This window comes from Diceros bicornis, chromosome X (assembly GCF_020826845.1).
Source record: "Diceros bicornis minor isolate mBicDic1 chromosome X, mDicBic1.mat.cur, whole genome shotgun sequence".
NCBI classification, from domain to species: domain Eukaryota; kingdom Metazoa; phylum Chordata; class Mammalia; order Perissodactyla; family Rhinocerotidae; genus Diceros; species Diceros bicornis.
In genome coordinates, this window is record NC_080781.1 from 38,700,519 (window position 1) to 38,709,858 (window position 9,340).

Below are 9,340 nucleotides of genomic sequence, written 5' to 3' on the forward strand. Positions count from 1 at the left end.
AAACCAGAAGATTTTGCCCAAAAGTGGCCTTCAGTTGAACAACATTTATTAAGTTCTTTGTGCTAAGCACTGGGTGAATACAAATATAAGCAAGACATATTCCAGCCCTTACCAAGCCCATAGGCAGATGAGACATGTCCACAAATGACTGGTATAATCAATAAAGATACAAGAGATAATAAAGGGAAGAAGAAAGGAGAGTGTTAGGAGGATCTCGAACTTGAGTATCTCTTATGCACTAGGCACTTTATCTGTGTTATCTCACTTAATGCTCATAACAACCCTATGAAGTAGCCTTCTTTTTCTTATTTTATTCATGAGAAAAATTGAGGAGTCCATGGTCACACAACTAGTAAGTGGAGGAGTACCAGTCTGCTTGACTTCAAAGTCCAAGCTCTTCTCTTACAACCTGCCAGCTCCCATAGCACCATAACAGAAGCATGAAAAGAACATTGCTGATGGGCAGTTCAAAGGGAGAGCAAGGGCTTCTGGGTTGAGGAGTGAGGGAAAATTCTATGGAATAGGTGATGGTTGGGGGAGGTCATGAAGTACGGGTAGAGTTTTAACTAGCAGAGGATTATAGGGAGGGTGTTCTGGGTGGAGGGAACAACATGATCAAAGGTCCCAAGCTATGGGAAATGTCTAAGGACCTACAGGGTGTATTTTATGTCAGGTTCTTCAGGAAGCAGACTCTGAGATGGAGTTTAGTGTCCAGAAAATGTATTAGGGAGTGTCCATGGGCTCAACACCTGTGGGAAGTGAGGAAAGTGGGATTAGGCAAAGGAAGGTGTTGGGCTGCAATGCAGTCACAAAAAAAAGCCTAAGCCAATCTCCTGAATTGCTCTGAAGCTGGAATGACTTTTCAGAGTTGTCTTGCCTTGAGACAAGGGGGATAGGTCTTTATAGCCCCTCCTTTTGACCAGTCATTGGATGTAGGCTGTCTCTGGAAGGGAATGTGAATCTTGAGTGAGGTGGTTCTCTTCACATGACAGCAATCCCCAAAGAGGGACTCACATGAAAGCCATCATCCATCAACACTTCTAACAGCTGGAAGAGTGAGTTCCTTAGTCCTTAAGGGGGAATTCTGGGTGGCCCACCATGAAGTTCACTATAGGACGTGTGTCTTGGGCAGTAAGCTGGCTTATCTGGCAAAACGTGAGAGTGTAAGACTAAGGAAAGGATGAAGTTGGAAAGTTGAGAGGGAGTGGACATTGAAGGCCAGACTTTGTGTTTTGTAAAGAAGGGAAAAGGGTCACTACGTTTTTCATGAGGCAAAGTCATGGCTAGAAATTATACCTATCATAATGCATGGGACATCTGAGGGTGGAGAGAACCCAGAGGAGAATCAATGGGTTCTTCCACAGTCAAGGTGGAAGGTGAAGAGGGGAGAACTGAAGAAGTGGCAGTAGTTTTGGGAGGAGGGGATGGAGGCAGCAGAAGCATTGAGGACACACAGACATTGCATGCTAAGCACTTTCTACAAAAGGCCTGTAAGACTGAAAAAGAGAAAATACCTTACCATGGTTCAACCATTCCGTGGAATACTATCCATCTTTCAATGTAAATTTCATGTAGGCAGGGATTTTGTTATTTTCCCAGCATCTAGAGCAATGCCTGGCAAATAGCAAGTATTTGTATCAGTTAGCTTTTTCTGTGATCAGGCTGAGTTACAAAAATTCCAAAATCTCAATGGCTTATAGCAACAAACGTTTATTTATTGCTCACTGTTCTACAGTCAACTGTAGCAACTCTGTTCCGGGCTATGGGTTGGGTTCAGGTCTGCTCCATGTGTCTTCCTGTGCCAGGAACCAAGCTGAAGAACAGGGGGGACATACTATTCTTTTAGTGGAGGGCAGGAGTCCAAGAAGGCTGGCAGAACTTGCAATGCCTGTAAAAGCTTCTGCTAGGATCTGGCAAACTGTCACTTCTACCACCCACATTCCATTGGCCTAAGCAAGTCATATGAGCAAGCTCCATATCAATGGGGCAAGGAAATATACTCCTCCACTGAGGAGCTGGGGAAAGGAGAGTGACTATTTGCTAAACAACAATAAAATTCACAGTAGTGCTCAATAAATATTTGTTGAATGATTGTCTGAATAAATCTACATATACTGATATGGAAAGATCCCTAACACATTCCATTAAGTGAAAAAGGCAAGTTGCAAAGCAATACATACACTACAATCCAATTTATAAACACACATACCAAAAATAAAACCATACATTGATATATGCACATATTTTTTCATAAATGCATAGAAAAGGGGCTGGAAGTAGATACACTAAGCAGTTAACAGTGTAACTTCTGAAAAGGGGAGTACGATTGGGTAGGAATGAAAGGAGACATTTGCTTTGACATCATTTGAAAATTTTTTACAACAAAAAGGTATTTGTGCTTAATTTGCATGGTTTTTTTTTTTAAAACATTGTAAAACAGAAGAAAAAAATAAAAATAAAACAATGTCCATTGTGAAGCTCCTCACACTTTCCGGATTGGAAAAATGTCAAATGAGCAATTTGGAGGAAGGAAGTTAATGTCATAGTAAGAGTGACAAATTAATAACAAAATGTGCCCTAACTCTTATAATTGTTCAGTTACTGCTCTGACATTTAGAAAACATTACAACCTTTATGATAAGTGCCTTTATTTGGCTTATGAAATGATTATGAAATTACTCTGACAGGATCTTGCATTTAGGTTGTGTAAAAAGGAACATTTACTTAACCCATGCCATGTACATAGTAGATATTCAATATATGTTGCATTTAATAAGCAAAAATCCTGGCAAGTCTATTAATAGTTTAGTATTGCCAATTCACATAGGAATATCAAGTCTTCTTAATGAAGAGAAATATCCTCTAAATGGCATTGTCATGAAGGTGTTGCAATAAGCCATTCTGTAAAACAAACTGGATGTTCAACTTTCCATCCCTTTCTCTAGAACCTCATGTCTTACCAGGGTAGTTATGGATATAAACTTTTGGAAGGACTGAATCACTTTATCAAGTAACATCTTAGAACATCTCTTACCAGGGCTGTGATGGCCACTTTTCATAGCTAACATCTCAGCAACCACACAGAGAATCACAAAGTTTGGTGGTTGAGGTCTTGGAAAAAAGCAGGCAAATCAGTCAGGCCTCAAACCCTCATTGATTGCCCATACAGTGCATGCAGAATCTTAGATGAGTGAAATGCATTTCAAAGAACAAACACCAACTCCACTCCTCCCTCAAGAAAAAACAACAAATAAGTAATTTTAAAATTTGGTGTTTTTAGGTAATCTTTAAGGTAGTTCTTTACTTGCCACTAATCATTTCTGTTTTGGATGTAATTTTCAAATTTGCATGTTCAGAAATTTGAATGTATTACATTATCCGAGGGTGAGCTCACAAGTTGGACTGGCTCATGATAACCAAATTCACGGGAAGTTCATTTACAAACCAGACCATGAGTTTATTCATTAACACTACCCTACCAAATCCCTCCCAGAGCACAGGTTTCACCTACTACATGTACTCCCTTCCCAGAAAAGAAAGGCTAAATTAAGTCCAAATGATTGGATGGCAAACACTGGATTCAAGAGGGAACTGAGTGGTTTAAATAAAGGTTATTGATTTGTGGTATCACAATAATCTCACCGCTAATGAAAATATTTGCCTGGCTAATTTTACACCTGGGTCGGTCCATTAGAGCAAATCTCTTCCTTGATGGTGCTGGGGGACCCTGAAAAACTGTCCTCATCAACTGCTCATTAAGGGTTTAGTTCCAATGTCAGCCTGTGGCTATTAGGTGTGTCTCCAATTGCCAATTGGTCTTGATTTCCAATTATATTAGTGAAGATGGACTCCTTCAATTGAAAGTATTAGAAAGTTAAAACTCAAACTAGATTAAACAAAAAACGTTAAGTTATTTGCTCATCTCTAAACCAAATACTGTGACCAAAGGGATAAAATGTGCTGATTGTTCAGGCCTGGGTTTCTCAACCACCCCTAGGATGAATCCTACCCCCACCAAATCACAAGGACTGAGGGAGGACAGAGTTTCTCCAATGGAAGAGAAGAAAGATTAGACGCTGGTCAGGCAAATAATAATAATAATAAATGTCCACTACACCGACTTTACGGTTGAGATTCTTGGTCACGCTCTCCTCCCCAGCTCAGGCTCGCTTTCAGTGGGTAGGGGAACATCAGCACCAATCACTAGTACAATGATGAACTGTTGATTCCCTCTGGGAGGAAAAGAAAAAACACGAAACAGAGGGCTAAAAGCTTAACTTCATTTCAATAATTTTAAGATTTATCTTCCTATTTGCCTTTAGCCTATTTTATCTTTCACCTAGTTCCTGTTATCCCAGAAGCTCTGTATCCAGAAGATAACATGACAACTTAATATAACAAGTAATAATTATGGAAGTCCTGTGTGCATTGATTTAAGGATTACAATTTCAATTTTAAAATATTGATGGATTCAACATGATTTATGTCTGGTGAAGATATAAGGAATTAAGAAGAGCAGGCAGAGTTATGAGAATCAAGGAGTCTGGGCCATGATACAGGGACCTACTCACAGTTAATACAATGAACTAGTTCCCTTACTATCTGGGGCTAGAATTTTGGGCTAGAAGAGAAGGAGCTCTGTAACTACGGTTACAAACCTGGTTCCAATCTAGGCTTTGCCACTCAATAGTGATATGGCCTACAGCCAAGTTACTGAAAAGTGATAAAAATCAACATTTCTTGAGCTCTGACTCTGTACCAAGCACTTACATACATAATCTTTAAGCTCTACAAGAACCTCGGAGGGTATGCATTACTAAATCTCTCAATTAGCAAATGCTATCAATGCTAAGACACCATCAATTTCATAGCAGCTTTATAGAGTGAAAAATACTTTACAAGACAAGGCACATTATTATAAGACACATCTCAATTTCAAATATTAAAATAAGAAGTGAAAATAAAGGCTCCTTAGAACACAAGAAAATGGAATATTATCCCATTCTACATATGAGAACACTGAGGCTTTAGGGAGGTTATGTCACTTATCTGTCCAAAGTCACACAGTTTATTTCTGGATATGGACCCAGAAATCTAATCCAAGTCTGTTTGACTTCTACTCACCACGCTGTACCTCCAATGTCACAGTTCCTTGGATTCCTTTTGTATAAAGTGGGGATGGTAACAGGTACCTCCCAAGATCACCATGAGAATCAAATGGTATCTATGAAATATAAGTACCTAGAGGTAACTGGTGCTTATTATTCTTTTTAACAACACAACCACCATAGAAATGTACCAAGTGAGTAGAAAAGAAGAAATGAAGGGAGCTGAGGATTGACAAAATAGGAACCAGGCAGACTTTATTTATTTATTATTTTTTTAATCTTTTTTTCCCCCCAAAGCCCCAGTAGATAGTTGTATGTCATAGTTGCACATCCTTCTAGTCGCTGTATGTGGGATGCGGCCCCAGCATGGCCAGACAAGCCGTGCGTCCGTGCGCGCCTGGGACCCGAACCCTGGCCGCCAGTAGCGAGCGGAGCGCGTGCACCCAAACGCCAAGCCACGGGGCCTGCCCCAGGCAGACTTTAAATTAAGGTGACTTCTGCCTTGGGCAGGACTTCTTCTAAATATCCTTCTAGGGGAAGAGGTCAGTCCCAGGACATGAAAATACATATTATAAATTTGAGCTTCAACTGGTTGAGCTGTAGGTGCCAGGTACCACATTAAGGTTGTTCAAATAGCCAAGGACTTTCTTTGCCCACACTCAACCAAATTAAACAATGGATTATTTCCAACTTTACTTGATAAGAATCAATCTCTATATTAAAATGTTTCACCATAACTAAATGTAAAGTCAAAAAAAAAGACAACGTATGAGCCAAAGGTGGTATAAATTCTGAATCAATTAGGTGTTTTTTTTCCCTCTATCCCTTAACTGTTTCCATTCTTAATCCCTTTCTTCTTTTATTCCCATGCTCCACTTTAAAGAGAAAGTGCTCACCTACTTAATTCTATGCCAAAAGCCTTTCTTTAACACAAGATAAGGCCACTCGAGTGACTCAATTTATTATTTTCTGTGATTACTTTCCTTCCCAACTTTCCCCTAACTTGCTTTTGCTATAGGTTTTAATGCTGTTTTCTTTTGGTCCATTTAAAGTGACTGTTCTCCTTTCAAAAGGGCAAAAAATAAACTTTTTTTTATTAGAAAAGCCATGCATTTCAGATGGCCAACCACACATGTCCCTTGTCTTTCAATACTCTGCCCACTCTCTGGCATGATGAAATTCATAGGGCTTTCTTTATGGTGAGCATCTGTATTAGTGTACTAGGGCTGCGATAACTAATTACCACAAACTGGGTGGCTTACAACAATAGAAATGTATTCTCGCACAGTCCCGGAGACCAGAAGTCTGAAATCAAGGTGTCAGTAGGGCCATGCTCTGTCTGAAGTTTCTAGGGAAGACTCCTTCCTTGTCTCTTCCAGCTTCTGGTGGCTGCCGGCATTCCTTGGCTTATGGACACATCACTCCAATCTTCACATGGCCTTCCCCTACATTTTTTCTCTGTGTTTCTCCTCTTCTAATAAGGTCATTTGTCTTTGGATTTAGGGCCCAATCCAGGATGATCTCATCTCAAGATCCTTAACTTAATTATATCTGCAAAGACCCTTTTTCCAAATAACGTCACATTCACAAGTACCAGGAGCTAGGACTCAGACATACCTTTTGGCCGGCCACCATTCGACCCACTATATCATCCAACTCAAAGAGGTATCACTTTCAATCTAATAATCCTTTAAATCCTATCATTGTTCCCCTCTCTCTTTTTTTATTTTGTGAGGAAGACTGGCCCTGAGCTAACATCGGTGCCAATCTTCCTCTACTTTGTATGTCGGACGCCACCACAGCACGGCTTGATGAGCAGTGTATAGGTCCATGCCCGGGATCCGAACCCATGAACCCCAGGCTGCCAAAGCAAAGTGTGTGAACTTAACCACTATGCCACCAGGCCAGCCCCTTCCCCCATTTTTTTTACTTTTCTATATTTTCGTTATGAGTATATATTCCCTATGTAATGGAATAAAAGAAGAGATTTTAAATGTATAATTCTTTAATGTCCCCTAGTTTCCAATACTTGAACAGCACTCAGGAGTTTACAAAGTTCCTTTCCATTTATACCTCCTTAGATGCTCCCAGTGACACTGTGTCACGGGTCTAACAAATACTATTGCTTTAGAGATACAGAATCTGAGGCTCAAAGACTTGTCCAAAATCTCCTGGCACTATTAGTCAGGGTTTCTGAGTCTTCATCTTTTCATTACACATCTGATAACAAAATATGATCTTTTTTTCGTTATAAATACATACAGAACATGCTTATCTTGAGTATTAATCTTGATAGAAGTGAGAAACCCCACTATCATTTAATCTTTTTTTTTTTTTTTTTGTGAGGAAGCTTAGCCCTGAGCTAACATCTAATGCCAATCCTCTTCTTTTTCCTGAGGAGTATTGGCCCTGGGCTAACATCCGTGCCCATCTTCCTCTACTTTATATGGGATGCTGCCACAGCATGGCCTGACAGTGCTGCGTCGGTCTGCGCCCAGGATCCGAACTGGCAAACTCCAGGCCGCCGAAGTGGAGCGTGCGATCTTAACTGCTATGCCACCGGGCTGGCCCCGCATTTAATCTTTAGGGCCTAATTAGCTCTCTCAATGTGATGGCATCTAACACATATTTGGAAACCATTTATTTGTCGTCATCAGGTCAAAACATAACCTCTGACCTCCAGTAGCTCTTCTTATATAGTTATCTGTCCAGTATAGGAGTGGTGATAGTTTGTGAGTGGTTTTCATGAAAATCTTCTTTCCTTCTGAAATAGAGCATGTCTTAGTCCATTCAGGCTGCTATAACAAAATACAGTAGAACCATGGTGGTAAATAGATGGGCTCAGTCTGGTAGGAAGACTTCCTGAAGAGTACCCAAAGAGGGCCACTTTGCAAAATGCATAAAAGGTGTGCTGCTCCCTTTTAGAAGGACTTTGAGTGCTGGAAAACACATATGAAGGCAGAAAATAATGACTATTATCTTCCTATGAAATTTAGAGAAAACAATATACAATCGTCTTGAGTAGTGTAACCTTTGGACCGCTCTGGAATGCAATATCCTTTCCAAGTGGGCAAACCCTTGATGGTGTTGATTTGGTTTTGTGTTTGCTTCTAATAATAAAAGGGAAGTGGGAGATTTCTGGTGGCAGGCAGCCAAACCATTCATCTAAAGATTTGGTATGTGTGTATGTGTTTAGTTTGAATTATATAAGTTATTCTCGTTTAATCATTTATATTGACTTACAGAAGTAGACAGTATCTATGTGAAAAGTTAAATTTATCATATGCTTTATTCAAAGATTGCTTTAGAAGTCTCCCATTTCAGAGGAAACAGTGATTTGTCTAATCTCAATCAAATCCAGTGTGCATGGAACAGAAGATCACAGAGCCAGAGATGAAATAAATAACACCTGCTGAGTCCTTTGAGAGGTACATAAATTATGAGGGAGAAGATTCTTCATTACATCGTTGTAATGCACATCTGTGTGTCCTGTCTGTTCTATGGGCCTCTCTCGCTTCCCCTCTCCCTCTCTCTTTCTGCCCACCTGCAGGCCGAGAGGCTCTACAGACTTGCTGCTGGCCTCCATTTCAGTAGTCTACTGGTGCACAATGCCATACTCTAGGATCCTTTAAGAAGAAAAGATGACCTCCAAAACACAAGACCTTAGTTGTTGTCACAGCCTGCAACCAAAAGGAGTTTTCTATAATGAATATTAGCATGCTGAGCAGAAGTTCAGTTGCACTGGTTCCCTGGCTCAAGAAAGGTGTCAAGCAGACTGATCGCAACACTGACCCTTATAAGGGACACTAGTGGTGTCTCCCCAATCCCCTCTTCTGGGCCAGTACACCCGTTCCCCAGCTACCAGGGACGGTGGTTGCTGAGAGCTCACAGTTGCCCCCTTCTCCAGAGAATTGCTCTTGGCCAAATGGAGCCATCTGGCAAGGGAGATTACACCTTACCCAACCACCCCCAGGTTGCCCAAAGCCGGTGACTGACTGACTGAGAGGTATAAAAGGCAGGCCCCCTTATCTCAAGGTGCGACTAATTGTGTGGTGCAATCAGCTCCAGAGCTCCCTGTGGGATCCGGCTGAAGCTGGTCTCCAGGTGAGACCACCTCCTTACTTAATGCTTTCTTCTGCTCCATCCTTCTTCCCTCACTCTCATTCTCCTGAGAACACTCTCCCAATAAATCACTTGCCCAAGAATCCTTGTCTTAGGTTCTGCTTCTAAAA

The 9,340-nt window shown here is 40.8% G+C and overlaps 1 long non-coding RNA gene across 1 annotated transcript in view; it reads right to left on the reverse strand.

The window, feature by feature from the left end:
- Nucleotides 1-4,945, reverse strand: part of LOC131400892 (uncharacterized) — a 30,721-nt gene extending 25,776 nt beyond the window's left edge. The window contains exon 1 of the long non-coding RNA XR_009217475.1: nucleotides 1,520-4,945. This is a non-coding gene — a long non-coding RNA (uncharacterized LOC131400892). The remainder of the gene's footprint in view (nucleotides 1-1,519) is intronic.
- Between the last annotated feature and the right edge of the window lie 4,395 nt (nucleotides 4,946-9,340).